The following is a 19,935-nucleotide window of genomic DNA, read 5'->3' as shown; positions in this document are numbered from 1 at the left end:
ATTCTGCCTCCCTTTATCTGGTCCTTTATTTACTCCTTTTATTTATCCAACAGGTTTGGGCTACTCCTTAACTATTCCAAGATTTTGACTATGATTACCGTTGTCAAGAATCAGACCAGTAAAAGGAAAAAAATTAGTAGTACTAAAACAACAAAAACGTAATGTCCACAAACATGAGGACAACCTGAAGAGAGAGCTATGTGAATCAAGTTACACAATTCTAACACTTGCTGCCTGGAAATAGAGTATTGGATATGGAGGGAGAAGACATAGGTTCAGATACTTCTCTTCTAATTACTACCTGCCTGACCCGTATCAATTCACTTAGTCTCAGTTGTCTTTTCTGAAAATGAAAGAGTTAGAAGAGATAGATACCTAATGAGATTTGTGGTGAAAAATACGTATTCTTCTGAAAAAGTTTAATTTATCCTTTTATCAACATTTACCTCTGAAAGAATCTTCAAAGTTTAGTCGACTCTTAAGGTTTTGCCACAGAAGAAGTCTGTAAAGATATTAATAATTCTTTGTCAAAGATCTTATAAAGTTCAAAAATTTAGAATGTAGCACCTTCTTTTCATTTGTAATGGTGGGTAGTTTTTGTATTAACTCCAACATATTTTGTTTTGATGTTATGAAAACAAATTTTGTGTTTCAATTTTAGCTATTTAAAATGTTTGGTGACATAATGAAATAATTACTATTTGACACCAGTTTTGTCTTCATCCAAGTCTATGGAAATGTAATCTGCCTTTCCATGTGTTATACAAAAATAAAGACATAGGCAGTCATGGACCCATGTTGCAGTCCTGGTGAGCAACTAGCTAGGTTTGATAGTTTGCCCAGATCTTTTCTATTCTTTAGACCTCAGGGGTTTTTTCTTATGTAAAACAAAGGTTTTTAGCATAGATTCATAATCAGCAAAATGTGTAGTCAGCAAAATCAGCAATGGTCAGTAGCCTTGAAGACTACTTTAGCTTTCTCTGAAACTGCATGTAAGCAGTAGATAATACAGAGTGAAGTAAAACTTTTGGACTGATATTTTAGTTTACTTCACAATGATGTGGTCAGGAAGAGCATATTCTTAAAAAAAAAAAAGAGAGAGAAGTGAGAACTCTATGAGACAATTCAGAGTGGCTTCAAGTTGTGTTACATCTGGATATGTCTAACAATATATGATGTTGTTTTTTTCCTTCTGTGTTATATATCCCTGGGCTGGGCTGTGCAGTGAGCTAACTAAAGTGAGCTCTGCAGAGAGCTAAATGAAATGAGCTCTGCAGTGAGCTTACTGATGTCTCAGAGGCAAAGAACATCCAAGAATTTGGTTGATAATAACGGGTGTCTCAGGACAGTGATAATTTTCTCCTTGACAACACTTTTTTTCTGAGCCTTTTCCTAGTCTCTTAGGCATGCCTATGTCTAATGACTTGCCGGGCCCCAAAATTCACCCTGTTTATAACCTAGTAATGAGTTTCAATTAACTTAGAGAGGGTAGCATGTGAGTGACAGTTTATTAATGAGCTCCTATTAGAATCCTTTCTAACTTAAGTCTTAGCAGAGCTTATATTCTCATAGCATACCCTTTGAGAACACAGGGTTTTCTATATCACAGTAAGAGTCTGAAATAAGACTTTAATGAAAGAATAATGCTCATATCTCTGATCCATTCCTATAGTTGGTATAGTCTCATGGGTAATACTATCACATAATGAGTTGACCCCAAATTGTTGTTTGACAGTTTTCATAGAACTAAGGCTAATAAGAAGAACTAATGAGAGTATATCTCTGTACCTCCTCTGTAGAAAAGCATTATGCTATAATATGAAATCAATCTTTTATGTTTTAAAATAGAGGTCCAAAATTGACTTCTAGACCAAGCATAACTTGAGAAACTTTCAATTTAGCAAATTCAGCTTGGTTGCAGATTGACTACCCCTACCTACCCTTCCCCCAGAGAACAATCACTCTACTGTAAAGTGAAGATTGCCACTCCACTCCAGTCTCTCCTTTGCTCCTAAATCTTTGGACTTCTCCACCCTCCATCAGGGCCCCTCCCTTTCTTATTCATTACTGCTTTTCAGTACCCTTTAAGATATCATTTCTCTTTGTTTGTGAGCTCCTTACACAAACAAAATTAATGTGGCTAAAATCAGAAGGAAAACAAAAACTTGGGAAAGAGGGGTAGAGATTTTACAGCCAGTTTCTCTGGTAAAGGCCTCATTTCTCAAATATTTAGGGAATGGAGGCAAATTTATTTTTTTAAAAAAAAGAGCCATTCTCCAGTTGACAAGTGGTTAAAGGATATGAACAGGCGGTTTTCAGAAGAAGAAATCAAAGCTATCAATAGTCCCATGAAAAAAGTCTCTAGATCACTATTGATTAGAGAAATGCAAATTAACACAACTCAGATACTATGTCACAGATTGGCTATACAACAGAAAAGGAAAGTGACAAATGTTAAAGGGGATGTGGAAAAATTGGGGCACTAATGTATTTTTGGTAGAGTTTTGAACTGATGTAACCATTCTGGAGAATAATTTATAACTATGCCCAAAGGGCTGTAAAACTATGCTATCCTTTGACCCAGCAATACTACTAATATGTCCATATCCCAGAGATAAAAAGGAGATATACATACATATATATACATATACATATACACACACAAAAATATTTGGAGCAGCTCTTTTTGTGGTAGCAAAGAACTGAAAATTGAGGGGATGTCCATCAATTGGAGAATGATTGAGCATGACTGTGATGGAAAACTATTGTGCTCTACCAAACGATGAGCAGGATGGTTTCAGAAAAACTTGGGAAGACATATATAAATTGATGGAAAGTGAGTAGAACCAGGAGGTCATTGTGCACAGTGATTAATATTGTAAGAATAATAAACTGTAAAAGATTGAGCGGCTCAGATCAAGACAATGATCTAAGACAATTCCAGAGGAACCAGGATGAAAAATGATATCCATCTCCAGAGAGAGAAATCCTGAACTCTTGAGTGTTTTTAACTTTATTTTTCTTGGGTTTGTGTGTGTGTTTTCTTTTGCAACATGGCTAATATGGAAATATGTTTTACATGACTTCACATGCATAACTGATATATTGCTTTCCTTCTTGAGGAATGAGAAAGGGGAGAGTGAAAGGGAAGGAAAGAATTTTGAACAATTTTTACATGAATATAATGGGAAGTAACTAATTAAATAAAAATATTCTTTTAAAGAGATCTATCAATCTATCTGATATCCAGCAAGTCACAAATAAAGACATTTGACCTTTTGTCTGGCAGAAGTGAAGCATGGGCGATAACTGTGTATCATTAGCAAGGGGTCCAAATGCTCAGAATAACTGCTATGTAAAATTTCAACCAAAATCGATAGTTTGACAGCAAATTCAATGTTTTAGAGAATTTAAGTGTCCAAAGGATCAACATATATTAAGGGCACTAATTAGGTCATCCTAATTGATTCACTATCTCATTCTCCACAGTGGCTTTCTGAAACCTTTTCCATCACTCCTCAAATCTCCCAGCAATTCCTCAATGAGTGTGTTAGTAGGAAACAAGCAGGCTTTTGCAAATAATATTCAACATCTGAACATATCTTTACCATTTGACAATTAACTTACAGATGTAGAAAATATAAGATCCTATCATATTTATTGTTTGTTGATCACAAAAAAAACCCCAAAACATTTAAATAAGTAGAGCAAAACACCACCTTATATGTTCTTTTAAAACAAAGCCTCTCTTATCTATATATCAGTATCATTCAAATTATTTTAAAGATTCCCGTAACAGAATTGATCCTGTTTCATGAATCTCTGACAACAATCATCAGGTGATGTATCAAACCTCTTCCCCACTGTGAATTGTTGACTCACATTCAGTCATTTGTGGTCCCATGGAATCTAGTCTATAAATTGGGTAGTCCATATTTTTCATATAATAGCATCTCTTCATACAATATATTTGACACACATGACCTTTTTTGGGCTCTTCATTTTATTGATCATCTCAAAAAACCTCAGAATTTCAACATTGGAAAGAAAACCAAGAAGTAAAACACAAGTGGGAATTTGGTACAATCAATCAGCAACCAAAATACATGTATTAAGCAATTATTATATGCCAGATAGAATACAAAGATGAAAACAAAACAGTCCCTGACATCAAGTACTTTATATTCTGACTTCAAAAGCCATATGAATATGTATAAATTCCATGTTTATTCCCTTCCTTTCCCCTGTAAATAGATTCCACAAATTAAAAGTAAATACAAAATAATTTTTTGAAGGTAAGGAAGATCACTTTGAAGAGCCAGGAAACGATAATAGCAGAGGAGATAAGGAAATTCCTGATGTAGGATGTGGCTAAGGTTTGAAGGAGCCTAGATATTTTGAGTAAGATGATTTCTTCTCAAATCCCATCTCTCTCACTGAACCTGTGTGACCTTGTGCAAATCACTGAAACTTTCTGAACCTTACTTTCCTTGTCTTTAAAAGTGAGATGGGTTAGACTAGTTACTTACATGTATTTTCTCTATGACCATTGAGTTCATTGACTTCAACATGTATTAGCAGAGTAATTCCTTCCACAACCTTCCTGACCAGTTCCTTGTTTAATACTTGAAAACCTCCCCTAAGGAGAAATTTTTTAAAAATATACTATCCATCATGCCATATCAATTAGGGTGCAATACTTGGTATCCAGAGATACGGATTTAATAACTATAGGTATGTATGACTATGTGATCATGAATAGTGTATTTAATCTCTCAGGGTCTCAAATTATTCATCTATAAAATGTGTATCATATTTGCACTACCCCCCTTCCAGGGTTGTTAAGAAGAAAGAGTTTTGCCAAATGTATTTTGGTTGTTCCTGAACAACACATTCTATTTTTAGACGGATGAAATTAGTAACAATATTTTCATTCCATCAAGCCTACCCAAGATCCCAATTCTTCCTTCTGAATTCAGGCAGATTCCATCTAATTCCTCTCCCATATGACTATTTCAAACACTTAGACACTTAACAGTTCCTCAGATCCTTTCTCCAGATTATGCACTCCAAATTTTGTCCTGGTTTCCTGTCCTTTAAACTATCCTAGTTGTTCTTTCTTAAAAAATAGGCCTTACTGAGCAGAACCAGGAGAACTTTGTGCACAGCAATGACTACAGTGTGCGAGTTTTTTCTGGTAGGCTTGGATCTTCATAGCAATGCAAGGACATAAAAAAAAAAAATTCCCAATGGTCTTCTAAGGCAAAATGTCTTCCACAGCCAGAGAAAGAACTATGGAATTCAATCGCAGAATGTAGCACATCGTTTTGTGCGTGTGTGTGTGTGTGTGTGTGCGTGTGTGTATTATGTTTTGGTTTCTTATATGATTTCTCCCATTTATTTTAGTTCTTCTACACGGCATGACTATAATGAAAATGTATTCAATACGAATGTATATGTAGATCCTATATAGAATTGTATGCCGTCTTAGGGAGGGAGGGGGATGATAGAGGATAGGATATCTAAGTTTTATGGTAGTGATTGTAGAACTTTAAAAATAAATAAGATATATAAAAATAAATAAATAAAGTGGAAAACAAAAAGAAATAGGCCTTACTAAGTAATGGCCTTACTAAGATTTAGAACCAGATCTGAACGAAGTACTCAGGCTATGATCTGATAAAAGCAAAGTATAGAAATTATGACCACCAGTGCATTTTAAATGCAGCCCAGGATAGCATTAGGTTTTTAGCTGTCACATCATAATATATACACTAATTGAACTTAGCATCTTTTTAGACCTGTAGATCTTATTTCAGATGAACTAGCTAGCTACATCATCTTTTACTCTTTTTTTTTATGTGTCGTGTGAGGGCTTATTTAACAATAAAAATGTGCAAAGTGTTTTTTATTCATTTTCTTCACTCAGTATAGAATTTGGATTGATGATCTGGATGACTAGCTGAGCTGCTCTCAACAATGATTTTCTGATTCTTAGAGGAAATACTGGAATCTCAGCATGGTAATATTTGTTGCACATCAGGAGCACTTCTACCTCTTTGACACTGTGTACAAAAACTTCCTTAATACACTTGGTAACATGAGTTTCAACTTTGTATTGCTTCCATAACCAATATAGGGCATTAAGATCTGGTCCTAGAATCGTCTTCACACCCTGTTGTCAGTGCCTCTTGGTTTATGCCAGTTCTTGATCCTGACATATCTGTCTGGTGGGTGCCAAATGAACTTCTTGGTCCTCTTCTGGATGATTTTAGGCTTCATGAGGGCTCTGAAGGCAGACATGGTGCTGGCAAAAATATAGTAGCCCCTCCAGGGGAAGCACCAAAAGAGAGAAAACATCTTTTACTTCTGAAACAGATTTTCTTTTCCAACTTAACTACATAGCTTCACATTTATTTCTAACTTTCATATTTACTTGATTCAGCTCATCACTCTATGCTAACAAGTTCTTCTGGATGTTCAAACTTCATTATTCACAAGGTTAATTTAATAATTAGCAATATTAATTTCAAACTTAATTTCCTCATCAAATTTGAAAAAACAGGCCTTCTGTACAAATAATTGGCAAAAATTCTGAAATTCACAGAGGCAAAAGATCTCTCTCCATGTTGCAACTGATCCATTAATGATTACTATTGGACTCCATTCAAGCATATCTGATCCTCCATAACTGTATTATCATATCACCTACATCTTTTCATTATGTCTATCACTATGTCATAAGAACAATCTTCAATTAATTTGCTGAAATCTAGGTATATTTTATCTTGAGCATCTCTCTAAATTAATTAACTTCTCAAAATATCAGTTGAAGTTCATTAGGTATGAGTTATTTTTAAATAGAACTATAGACCTATTTAAATATAACTATATGTATAGTGAGCATTGTTTCACTCTCTTTATGATCTCAAAGCACACTTAAGTGTATAGAATGTTGCCAGTAATAGCAGTCAAGCTCACTGGCTTATATTTTATAGTGTACATCATCTTTTTTAAAAAAATCAGAATAAGTTTTGGGTTTTATGGCATATTACACTTCTGTGACTCCAAATAAAACTCGGGTGTCCAACTAGACATTTGCATAGGACCCTTCTCATTGATGGAGAGAATAATTATTGGATACTCCATGCATGTGTGAGTAGTAGAGTTGACTCTAGCTTGGAAAAAGTTACTAATTTGCTGAATTCTATTCAGGGATATATCCCTGGAAGAGGAGAGAATTTGGAAAGAAACTGATATATAGAGGAGCTGGCAAGGCAATCATTTCCAATTTGATACACTAGAGATTATAGGGAATTCCCTCTTAGCACTATCTCTCCCTCTCCCTTTCACACCCCCCCTCCTCTCCATCTCCCTCCCCCTCCCTTTTCTCTCTCCCTCTCCCTTGTCTGCCCTCTCCCCCTATCCCTCCCCATACCCCAGGGTGTGAATTCATTTTTTTTTTCTCTTGGTATAGTCTAATAGATGTAATTTTTCTGATTGCTGTCATCTTAGATACAATTCACTATTCAATATTTGTGAATTTTTAAAACCACCATTTGGTGGGAAAAGGTCAAACATTCAGATATATCTTGGGATATGCCTTCCCCATTAACAGATAGTGACCAGGAGAGTAGCTAGAACCTAAAAATAATTTCCCTGGACTAGCAATATTTAGGGAAGGGAGAGAGATAGATATAATTCTTATGTGATATTCACTCTCTGAGGAAAACAGAGTGAACCAGACTTGATTTCCTATTCCCCTCCAAATGGAAATGAATGTTTACCTTGAAAGTAAAGTGGTTGTGATGTGGAAGATATAGATTCCGAACTCCCTGCAATCCACACTGACAAACCCACATGTATAAACTACATGGACAATATAAAATTTACACCAATTATCTTTCAACATTCAAAGGTCACCAGTCCCACATGGCATTTCTATAGCACAGAATTATGTTCCAGTCAGACGTAATGACTTAAACCCAAATGATGATTTTTAGGAAGTGATAATTTTTAGGAACTCTTGCACTATACCCTCACACTTGTCTTCAATTTCAACTTTTTGCCAACCATTTTTTATATATCCTTCCCTTGCTGAAAAACATTCTCCTAGAGAGAAAACAAACAACATAAGAGTTGAGTAGTTTAAATTTTTTTTACTCTCATCCACTATGATCATCCCAGCCATCCTAAACAGTCATCTTGAGCCTTTCACTGATCTTATGCAACAACATAGCTTTTAAAATCCTTTATATTGTCTTTAGAACTCCTTGATAATGCTTTAGTGCTCTGGTTATTGTCTTTATTAAAACTAATATTCATCAATGGCCTTTTTTCTTCTATATATTTTTAACTTAAATTGAGATGACTTTTATTTGTGGCTTAAAAATTTAATTTTTGAAAGTTTATCATGCCTCTTGGTCTAACTTAACCTGAAGAATATTGGCCTATTCAAATTATCTCTCATAAAAGAGGCAAGAAAAAGCTTTTTCAAAGGAGGGAAAAAAAGGAAAGGGGAGAGGGAAAAAGTGAAGCTTATTCTCATCACATTTGGCTTAAGGAGGGAATAACATGCACACTCAATTTGGTATGAAAATCTATCTTACACTAAAGGAAAGTAGAAGGGAGGTCAAATGAGAGGAGTAAACACTTTTTGGGGAGGGACAAGGTCAAAAGAGAATAGAATAAATGGGAAGCAGGATAAGATGGAGGAAAATATAGTCTTTCACAACATGACTTTTATGGAAGTCTTTTGCATAACTACACATGTATAACCTATATTGAATTGCTTGCCTTCTCAGTGAGGATGGGTGGGAAGGAAGGAAGGGAGAGAGGTTGGGACTCAAAGTTTTAAAAACGAATGTTAAAAATTGTTGTCACATGCAACTGGGAAATAAGAAATACAGGTAATGGGATATAGAAATCTATCTTGCCCTATGAGAAAATAGGGGAGATGGAGATAAGGAAAGGGTAGGGTATGATAGAAGGGAGGGCAGATTAGGGGAAGGGGTAATCAGAATGCAAGGTGCCTTGGGATGGGGGAGGGGAGAGATGGGGAGAAAATTTGGAACTCAAAATCTTGTGCAAATGAATGTTGAAAACTAAAAATAAATAAATAAATTTTAAAATTCATTATTATGAAAAAAGTAAGTATGTTAGCAAATGTAGAATCATTTGCTTAATTGTGATGTTTGGGGATTACATTTTGTAGCTTGTATATTTTGTTATATGTGTCTCCTTCATTAAAACAAACTTTATCAATTAAAAAAAATATTGGCCTATTGTACCATGTAAAAAATTTGTTCTTTTAGAATCAAGTAAACATGTGAAACTATGCTCTGATCACTTAACAAATTCTGTTGATTAGTTGGTATATCCTGAACTCTGTGACAGAATTATTACTTACCTCCCAAGTTCCAGTTATTTCTATTTCAACAATCACTTCTTCTCACTGGTTAGAATTATGGCCACAATAATAACTGCTTCTGTTCTTTCTGCTGCGTTTTATTGAATGAAATTATTATCAAGACTTGTCCTAAATTTATCAGCCACTCTGCTTTTGAGAAAATTTCTCCAGGTAAATGTGTGTGTGTGTGTGTGTGTGTGTGTATACACATTATATATATATATATATACACACACACATACATACATACATACATGTATACACACACATGTATATACACACATACATACATACATATATACACACACACACATACATACATATATATATATATATGTATATGATGGTTGGAGAGAGAAGTTGTTTGGCTGAAAAGGAGCATTACCTCTTCCTTTTTCTGGCCCCTCCACACTCATGAGGGTGAGGGCTCTGCTACTAAGGCTGTTTCCATTGCTGACTCATTTTTTTCCAGCAGGATCTAAGATAGTCCTTATCTATTTAGCCTTTTTCCTACTTTTGGGAATCTACAGGACATTTCAATAAAATCTCTTTGGGTTGTCTCCAGGTCTGAGCTGGCAATCCTAGCAATTAAAGAGTCTCTCTCTGGGTACACAGTGGCCTCACTGGGCTGTTGTTAATTCCCCTCCCCCAAGGACATGTACAGACATTGAACGATATCTTAGAGAAACTGGTTTCTTTTGGGAACACATGGCAAGTCACAGAACATGTACAAATATTTTTTCATGAAATGAAATTTTGAATGATATTCTTTTTTTTTATTAAATTGCTATATGTCAAGCAATTTCTGCTTTCAAGAGGCTCTTATACTTTGGGAGACAACATCTAAAGGAGTTTAGCTTACAAGGTGTGGGTGTGTGTGTGGGGTGTGAGGGCAAGCAAAGTACGATCTTCTTGCTAGCTTTGTTTATACCAAGAAGTATAATGTCTCCAAATAATGTGATTAAGGAGAATATTTCCCACCCATTGATGGGCCTTCCCATTGAGGGAAACTTGATTAAGGGAACTGTTTTGTAGGAGGGTCCCAAGAACCTTTTGTTTTTTTCTATTGAGGCACTGGGTCAGAGGGTCATGCCCTCTGGCTTTGAAGAGTGTATAAATACTCTGAAGATGAGGTTTTACTTTGAGGTTTAGTTTTTGGGAGAAGGTCTGAGTGCCAGATGAGAGTCTGGAAAGCCACTAAGCAGCCCCTCAGCTTTGAAAACTCAGATGTTGGTGCTTCCCTCTCTGGTAAGGATGTATGTATATTAATGATCAGGCAGTTTGGAAGCTCTGTCTGTTGATTTTTGATTTTCATTTTCTCTGATATTTGTGCTTGATGAAAGTGATTGTTAACCTCTCCAAAATTGCCTTTCCTTTTAGAGAAGCAGATCAAAGAACCTGTGGTTACAGGCCCCCCTGTATATATTGGGGTGCTTACTGATACAGAGGGAGAGATCAAAAAGTTTTAAGGAGATGATGGCAGAAATGATGGGCAGCAGCAAAAGTTGTGAGGGCGTAGAAGAAATGTGTATAATAAGTTCTGATAAACTTGGAGTGCAGAGGCTCAATCTGTGATCCAGAATGCAATTTCATCCTTCTTTAATGACCATAATCTCTTCCTAGAGACTCTCTCAGATTGAAGCCACATTCTCCATCATACCGCCTCTAGTCACCTCCATAACTGACACTCCTACATTTGAAGGCTGTGAAAGCTGAGTCAGCTAGGCTAGGTGAGAGAATTCTTCCACACACAATTCTCTTCCCTACTGTACAAGCAGCCTTCAGCATACTTGCTTACATTTATTACCTCTCACAAGATTTTAATTCTCCTCTTCCTAACTCAATTGGAAGGAAGCAATCTCATCAGTTATATTCTTATATTCTCTAGGGACTCAAAAGGGAAAGGGGGAGACATTAAAACCCACTGTCAATCATCAAGTATTGTCTCCAATGTTTCATTACATCTAGATGGAAGAGGTGCCTCGTAACTATCATATCATGATTCTGTGCTAGAGTTTTTTTACCTGTTTTTCCAAACTCTACATCTCATTGCTTCTCTTCATGTGATATTTAAATATAGTCCTCAGACATTATGTTTCTGTTTCTGCCTCCATTCCTTAGCACCCCAATGCTCTCCAACATATTTTCCTGATCATGATCCTAGATTTCCTCATATGCTGTCCCACCAACCCTTTCATATCTTCTGTTCCTTTCGAATAATTGTATATACCCTTGTAGAGCAATATTTGCATCATGAGTCCTATCTAACCAAAACTTAGTGATACCTATGAATACCTTTTCTCATTTATTTTTAACCAAACTAATGATTTCATCTTAAAATAGAATCTCTGCTGAGAAGTGCCCTCCCTCTACCAAGGCTGATGGACAGCTGCTCTTCAACTTGTAGATGTTGAGAGTGGTCTGGGGCAGTGATGTCAAGCTCAAATAGAAATGAGACCACCAATGTGTTCACAAGGTTGCCTTTGAGCTATGTAACGACTTAGTTTTAAGATATATATATATATATATATATATATATATATATATATATATATATATATATAGTATAATGTGCTATAAAAATATGTTATAATATTATATCTGCATATGTATGTATATGTATATGTGTGTACATATATATATATATATATATATATATATATAGAGAGAGAGAGAGAGAGAGAGAGAGAGAGAGTTGTGCTTTTGTTTATTTTGTTAAAAAGTTCCCATATGCACTTCAGTATGTTTCTAACTGTACTCCATAGTATTGTGGATTCCATGTCTACAGCCAGCAGTATTTGATACTTCTGGCCTAGAGGTTTAGACATTTTCTAATTTAAGGCCTTTGGATAAGAATTACAAACTTCCACAAAAACGTTACATATATTTATTATCATATATACATATATATGTATGTATCATCTGTCCTTCTTATGTTCATTAAATCTCTGACCAAGAAAGGATTATTTCTATGTTTTAAATCATGATCCAGAAATCCAAATTCCATCCTCAGAAACATTCTTCTCAGCCAGCCACTCAATTCCCGAATCTACCTTTTTCTTCTGAATCTCCTATTTTTCCATTGGTAGTTTGGTTTAAAAAGCTCAGCTATGTCCGTAGGGTCTCCAGTTTCTTGTACAAGACTACTTAATCTTTAGGAATATATTTTTACCATTTATTTCACTGATACCATGTGTCTCAGCATGAGTCACTTTGAGGTAGGTAGTAGTCATTGAGTTCAACAAGTCTTGAGAGGATTTCTGTCAATGTAATTCCAGCAAAATAAAGAAACATTTATTAAATACCAATTTTAAAATGCCCTTTGTTACGCACTGGGGTACAAAGATAAAAAGGCTAAATGATCCCTGACCTCCAAGAGTTTACAAGGGGATGGATGGATGGATCGATAGATAGACAGACAGACAGACAGACAGACAGACAGACAAACAGATAGATAGATAGATAGATAGATAGATAGATAGATAGATAGATAGATAGATAGATAGATAGATAGATAGATAGATAGATAGACAGGTAGGTAGGTAGACATAATTAAATAGATAGACATAATTAAATGTAAGATATTTTGACAAAGTAGAGAACACTAATACTTACAGAGGTCTCGAAAGGCCTCACAGAGCATGTGGTCCTTAAAGAAAAGTAAGATGTCTGAGAGGTGGAAGTAAGAAAGAAGTAAACAATAAATAGGCAAAGAAGTGGGAGAAAAAAATGTTGAATTCTCTGCATACCAAGTAGGCCAATTTATAATGGAGAATGCATAAAGCAATATGATATCTCAGGAAAGGTAAGCAGGAGCCAGACTGTGAAGAGATTTGAATATCAACAAAAAAAGATTTTTTTGTTTGTTTTGTTCGTGTATTTTTTATCCTGGAGGCCATAGGGAGCCATTGAAAGCATCTGAGAAATAAGGAATGATGAATGAAATGAAGGTGGCCTTGGGGGAAGAATGTGAGTGGCACCTAGAAGAATTCATTAAGTTTGACAACTGAATGGTTATCAGAGGTGAGGAAAAATCAAGAGTTGGGGGTATCTTTAAGATTGAACCTGAATAATTTTAAAAATTATGGTATCTTAAACAGAAATAAGGAACTTTTGAGAAGAGTGAATGGGTATGGTAGGGGAATAAGACAATTAAGCTTCTGTTTTGGACCTAAGTTTGAGATTCCTAAAGGAAATCAAGGTAGAAAAATCCATCAGACTGCTGATGATTTAACACTAGAATTCAGGAGAGATATTTATGCTAAAATAGATAGATTTGGGAATCATTTGTATAGTTATGACAGTTGAATCCTTGAAAGCTAATCTGGTTACCGAGAAGAGAGAGGAGAGAGAGAGAGAGAGAGAGAGAGAGAGAGAGAGAGAGAGAGAGAGAGAGAGAGAGAGAGAGAGAGAGAGAGAGAACAAAGAAAAGAAAGGCCAGGCTGGAGATTTAGAATGTACTCCTACTTAAAAGCCTTGAGGTAGATGATGGTCCAGCAAGGGAAATGGAAAAGGAGCAGCCAGAGAGGTAGTAGGAGAAAAATAAAGAATATTTTCATTTTCACATTCTTTTCAAGCAGGCTTAATGTTTTCTCTTAGAAACATATTAATAATAATGAAGAAGTCTGTTTTGTAATTTTTCCCACTGTCTAGACTTCTGTATTTATTTCCATTTAGTCTGTGGCATCCTGGGAATTCTAGTCCATCTGCTGTATTTGCTCTATATAAGTATGTACAGAAGGGGTTCGGTCTTTGTTTTGGTTTGATTTTTTGCCAATAACTTTGTCTTCGTGAATCTGAAAGAGTGTTCTTTTCCTAAATATAAAATGACCTATTCAGAAATTCAGGGAGCAACAGAAATAAAGCTACTTCATGTTATTTTTTTCAGAGCTGTCTGGTTATTATTTTGAGTTTTAAAGGCAGGTATAATATTGGTGGATTAATGAGCAAAAGCATTTAAAGAATCAGCTAAGACCAATGGTTAGAACTGGAAGAGAAACAGGAATCCTACATTGCCTGATATAAATCCGTGAACTAAATAGGTCATCCTTGCCACTGATATTGATGAGCTATGTGGCAGTCTAAAGTATTATTCATGATAAACTCTTAGATAAAGCTTTTAGATGATATTCACTAACTGATCTAAATGATATGTTTTCCCTTCCCAACATAAAGCTTACCACTTGTGCTCACATATCACTTGTGGGAAGAGACAATTTCTACCCAGTGATTAGATCATTGTATTTACCTCCAGTGCCCAGGGAAATTGCAAAAGTCTATGGTCCCTTATAGAGAGGTATTTTACCACATGGGGATTTTAAACTGTGTTTCATGTACTGAACATCAGCATTTCCTGTCAGAATCACTTAGATTGCTATTCTCAGTAGTTTAACAAAATGCCAGTTATTCAACCCAACACTTTCATTAAATTAATCAATGCATTTATCAAATTTAAGAAATAGTGCTTGAGAGACCAGAGGTAATAAGATGAAATCTTAATATGCATGAATGTAAAGGCACACAGATTCAGAAATAGAACTTGATAAAAAAAAGATCTAGGAGATTTTGTCAGAGAATAGTTCATAGGGGAAAAAAAATCTGGTTTTTAGTGGACTGAAAGTTCAAAGTAGTTAATAGTGTGTGCAGTCACAAAAGTTAATGCCATCCTAGGGACATAGTTCTAGAGTCATGAACATTCTCAGAACCCTACAAGTCCAACACTTTATAGTACAGGCAATGAAAATGAAGCCCAGAGAGATTGTGACTTGCCCAGAATTACAAAAATGACACATATTAGAGGTATAATTAGTGATTTTTTCCATTGTACCATGCTACCCCTCTGAGAAGCATAGCATTGTGTCTAAAACAGAGAGGATAATAGTCCGATTATATTCTGACATGGCCAGACCATATTTGAAAGATTTGGTTCAGTTTTGATATTGAAGGATAAATGTTGACAAATTGAAATGTGTCTGAAGGAAATTCAGGATGACAAAGGGACTTAAAACCACAACATGAAGGAGTGAAGAAAAGGAATTAGAGATGGCTATTCTGGAAAAGAAACTTGGATTGTGATGAGGGAGGAAGGAAAGGAGTCATCTTCCAATATTTTGAAAAATTATTATGATTAAGACAGATTGGATTTCTTTTTGTTTGACTTCCAGGAGAATTGGGATAGTAATTGGAAATTTCAGAGAAAGAAGTTGGAGACCAATATAACCATCATCTCCATCTAAAAATGAGAATCTCCTATTTTAGGAGGCAGTGAGTTCTCTATCACCCTTACTGGAGGCTGGATGGCTGCTTATGAAGATAATATAAGGATGATTTCTACTCAGGTTGGAATAAACAACCACTAAGTTCTCTCCTAACTCTAAAATTTTGTGATTCTGTTTTTTAGATGTCATCCTATATGTCATAAAGGGGTAATCAAGTAGCTTCAAAATTTCTTGTAATTTTAGTATAATTTTCTTCATAATGATTTAAGACCCTTCACTAACATCGTATCATTATCAGTTACAGTTCATACACAGCAGAATTTGCCTTTTCTTTCAGAGTGCTTAGTGATCTGTTATGTCACGATTTTCCATCCACCTCCTGTAAATATCAAGACTGGTAGCAACTTTCCAAACCACCTTATCTAAATCATTCTTCCAACAAGCCACATTGACAGTGCTTAATATTATTTTCCCAAAGACTGCCTTCAATTGTTATGAAGTTCAGCAGTGGACTTTGGTGTTGATAGGAAATATTTATGTTCTAAGAAAAATGGGATCATTGAAGCAGCAGTCTAATACTTGGCAAAAGACATAGATTTCCTCTCGACCTTGAATAAAGTATCTTATTTTAGAACTGTAATGACTTAGAACAGTTTCTAATTCATGCTACAGAATGACATGGCTTAAAAGAAATCTTTAGGATCCTCATAAAGTGGCTGGGTCACAGGTATCCTAAGATCATTCCCAGACCTAAAGTGCACAAAGACATACTTTGGGGACTTTCTGATCTCCCCTGGATCCAAAACATCCATTGGGCAACCAATGGATCATGACTCCCTACTGAATGCACAGTAGGCACAGAGCAGTATGAACTTTGAAGGAAAAGAAATAAAGAAACCCTTGCCATCTATTCAGGTCAGCATTTATTATGTACCTACTATTACTAGACATTGCAAAGGCAAACATGAAAAATGGTAGTTGTTGATTTATATTGTAGGAAAACTCAGTCCAATGAAGAGAGGGAAGGGAAAACTGTATTATATAAGCATAAACTAGGTAGAATGAAATGGAGCCGTAGACTTGTTGAGACAAAGTGTTCTAGGAAAATTAAGAAGTACTGTTTTATTTTATTTTTCTGTATCTCAGGTACTTAACTTTGTGCTTTACACATAATAGGTACATACCAAATGTTGACTGAGTTGATTTTCAGCTGGGGGAAAGTGAAGGCAGTGGGTCAAGCTATCTGAATGTGGCCTTGAAAGAAGAGAAAGGTTTAAACTGGGGAAGATCTAGAGACAATTCATTGTAGCCTTGGAGGTTAGCCTAGGTGGATGCATGAAGGGAGAAGTGGGGGTGGAGGGAAGAAGAGATACAACAATAGCTAGTGTTCTAGTGTGGCTGAAATGTAGAGATAATGAATGAGAAGAGAGGAAGCTATGGCTGAATAATATGGTTTGGATAATTTTGGTGAGGGCCTTAACAGTCAGGCTATATTTAACTTATTAGTAATTAGAAATCACTGACATGTTTTGAGCAGTGCGTTGATGTGATCAGATCCATGCTTTAGAAAAATGAACCTGAGTGCAATGTGAAGGAAGAATTAAAAGAAGCATGATCTGGAAGCAGGGAAGCTACTTCAGAAGTTATAATGGTAGTCTGAGCTAAGGTGATGAGGGTCCTGAATTAACATGATGCAAGGACAGCAGAGACAACTGAGAGGTGCTGTGGAAGGTCATGTGATAGGACTTGATAACAATTTGGATGTTGAGGGAAAGGAAAGAGTCAAACATCACTGAGGTCTTGATGAGTGGGAGTACGATTGTGCCATTGACAGAAATAAGCTTGGAGGAGAGGTGGATTGTGAGGAAAAGGTGAATGTGGGACATATTGAGCTGGAAGCCTGATAGAACAATTGGGTGGAGATAATCAGGCAGGTAGAAGGAAATGCATGAATGGAGCTCAGGTGAAAGATGAGAATGAATTCAAGGAAAGAGATTTTGGAATTGTCCGTATGTTAAGTCATTCAGTCAGGACTCCATGGATCATAGCACATCATTGCTGTCCATGGAGTTTTCTTGACAAAGATATTGGAGTGGTTTGCTTTTTCCTTCTCCAATGGATTAAGGCAAACAGAAGTTAAGTGACTTGCCCAGGGTCATATCGCTAAGTATCTGAGGCTGGATTTGAACTCAGGTCTTTCTGACTATAAGATCAGCTCTCTATCCACTGAGTCACCTATCTTGCTTCCAAAATTAATTCCCTGAGAGTGGATTCTGCACATGAAGACATATAGCATGCATATGAGGTAATGCTGAGAAGATTAAGCACCCTTTTCTTCATGTTCAACCTTTTAAACAGGGAGAAGAGAGTTAAAAAATAAATTTAAATAAAGCAATTAAGAGTGTCAGTAAATATCACCAATTAAAACTTACAAAGAAATTTGGAATTCTCCAGTATTTTAGTTGCATTTCAATAATACACACTCCTTCCTGATATTCCTTATTTGCCAGAGAATTTAAATCCCATTATGATGATTCAGTAAATGTATTAATATGTTCTTTCCCTTGCTATAAAAATCAATCATGCCTAGCAATAAAGTATTTTTTTTAAAAAACTATGGGTTGGAAATTTAAGGGTAAAAGCCATAAAATAAAACATCTAGCAATTATCAACACCAGAACTCAAACAACTTGAGGTCCGATGATGTAAACTTCTCAAAGCTGCAAATAATCTATGGTATGTGCTTTCTACAATGGTAAAGTCTTGGGCCAATAAAATGTCATCAAGTCCTTTTTTCATCATAAGTTAGTAAACAGGAGGCTAGGGACCAGAAGTGTATATGCCCATGATTTATAATAATGGGTTAACATTTTAGAAATCTGGTGGTACCCTAATTTCCTCATTTGTAGTATGATGATACTAATACTGGCCTTGCCTATCTCATGAGCATCATATGAAGAGTTGTATACATCTTAAAGTCTTTTCTCTCTGTCTCTCTTTGTCTTTGTCTCTCCATTTCTCTGTGTCTGTCCCTCTCTCTCTCTCTGTGTCTCTCTTTCTACACATACACACACACACACACACACACACACACACACACAGAGAATAAGCTTGGTCAAGTTGGTAATGCAAAAGCATTGAACTCCAAAGTTCAACCCAAGCAGTTATTGTCAGGGGTCCACAAAATGTGCATCCAAAGAGGTTGGAACCCATCCAAAGGGCACTTCTTCCCAATTTGATGTATTCCATACAGTGATCATCCTGCTGTTCGTTTAATGTCTAGCGTTTGAGGATAGCCTGGTTGCCATTGAACTTCTGTCTGAATTTCAGCTGTCCATAACTTCCACTCCTGATAGTGCTTCGTGTTTTGGAGACAGTCACATTCATGAAATTGGAGCGTCTGTCTCCTTCCCTTTGTCCTGGATCTTGGAAAGCAAAGAACTGTTCTGCTTCAGAAAGTAGTTCAGGGAAGAGCTTACATCCTCCCCAATGCAATGTTCTTACACCTGTAGACTAAAGGAGAGAGCAAAAATCCAATGCAGTCAAGGAACATTTGAAGTTTACATATCTCTTATTCTAAGAGTTACAAAAGTCTTTCCTCACCACAAGTCCATAAAGCTGGAAATCTTATTTTATAGATGAGGGAACTGAGACGCTTTTAGGCTCCAGACAGTGAACTTCCCTTCTGACTCTGGGGCCTGCTCTGCAATCTGAATCTTACAGAAGCAACACAAATGCCCCTTCCTACATGAAGACTTTCTGGATCCCCCCACCTTCTGAAGTAATTTTGAATTGATTTTGTAATTTTATATACACATATATGTGTACCTATTGTCTACAGACATAATAAGCTTTTTTATGGCAAAGGCTGTTTAAGTTATGGCTTTCTACCACTGATGCCTTTTATAGTACCTAGAACATAGTAGGAGCTTCATAAATGTGGGGTGAATCATTGATTACGCCCTCATAATGACCTATCATTGGCTTGAAGAAACTTTAGGAAGAAGGAGACAAACATTTATTAAGTACCTACTATGTTCATGGAGCACTAGTAGGCTCTTTAAAATATTTTCTTATTTGATCCACATTATAATATTAGGAGGTAAGTACTATTACTGTCCCTATTATTTTTAGTTGAGGAAATTGAGGCAAAGAGAGGCTAAGTGACTTGCCCAGGGTCACATAGCTAGTGAGTGTCTGAGACTGGGTTTGATCTCAGGTCTTCTTGACTCCAGGCCCAGGACTCTAATAAATCTCCTAGCTGCCTCCTAGAATATACATCTATAGGTTATAGTCAATCCCTAATTT

General features: G+C 36.0%; 1 protein-coding gene and 1 pseudogene across 4 annotated transcripts in view; one reads left to right on the top strand and one right to left on the bottom strand.

Moving 5' to 3' along the window:
* CTNND2 (catenin delta 2) overlaps nucleotides 1–19,935 on the top strand; it is a 1,167,955-nt gene that overhangs the window by 366,928 nt on the left and 781,092 nt on the right. The gene's annotated exons all lie outside the window — the stretch shown is intronic.
* Nucleotides 5,909–6,303, bottom strand: LOC140498519 (large ribosomal subunit protein eL32 pseudogene; annotated as a pseudogene).

This window comes from Notamacropus eugenii, chromosome 4 (genome assembly GCF_028372415.1).
Source record: "Notamacropus eugenii isolate mMacEug1 chromosome 4, mMacEug1.pri_v2, whole genome shotgun sequence".
Lineage (NCBI taxonomy): Eukaryota > Metazoa > Chordata > Mammalia > Diprotodontia > Macropodidae > Notamacropus > Notamacropus eugenii.
The sequence above is the reverse complement of the archived record's forward strand: the minus strand, read 5'-3'. Positions and strand labels throughout refer to the sequence as shown.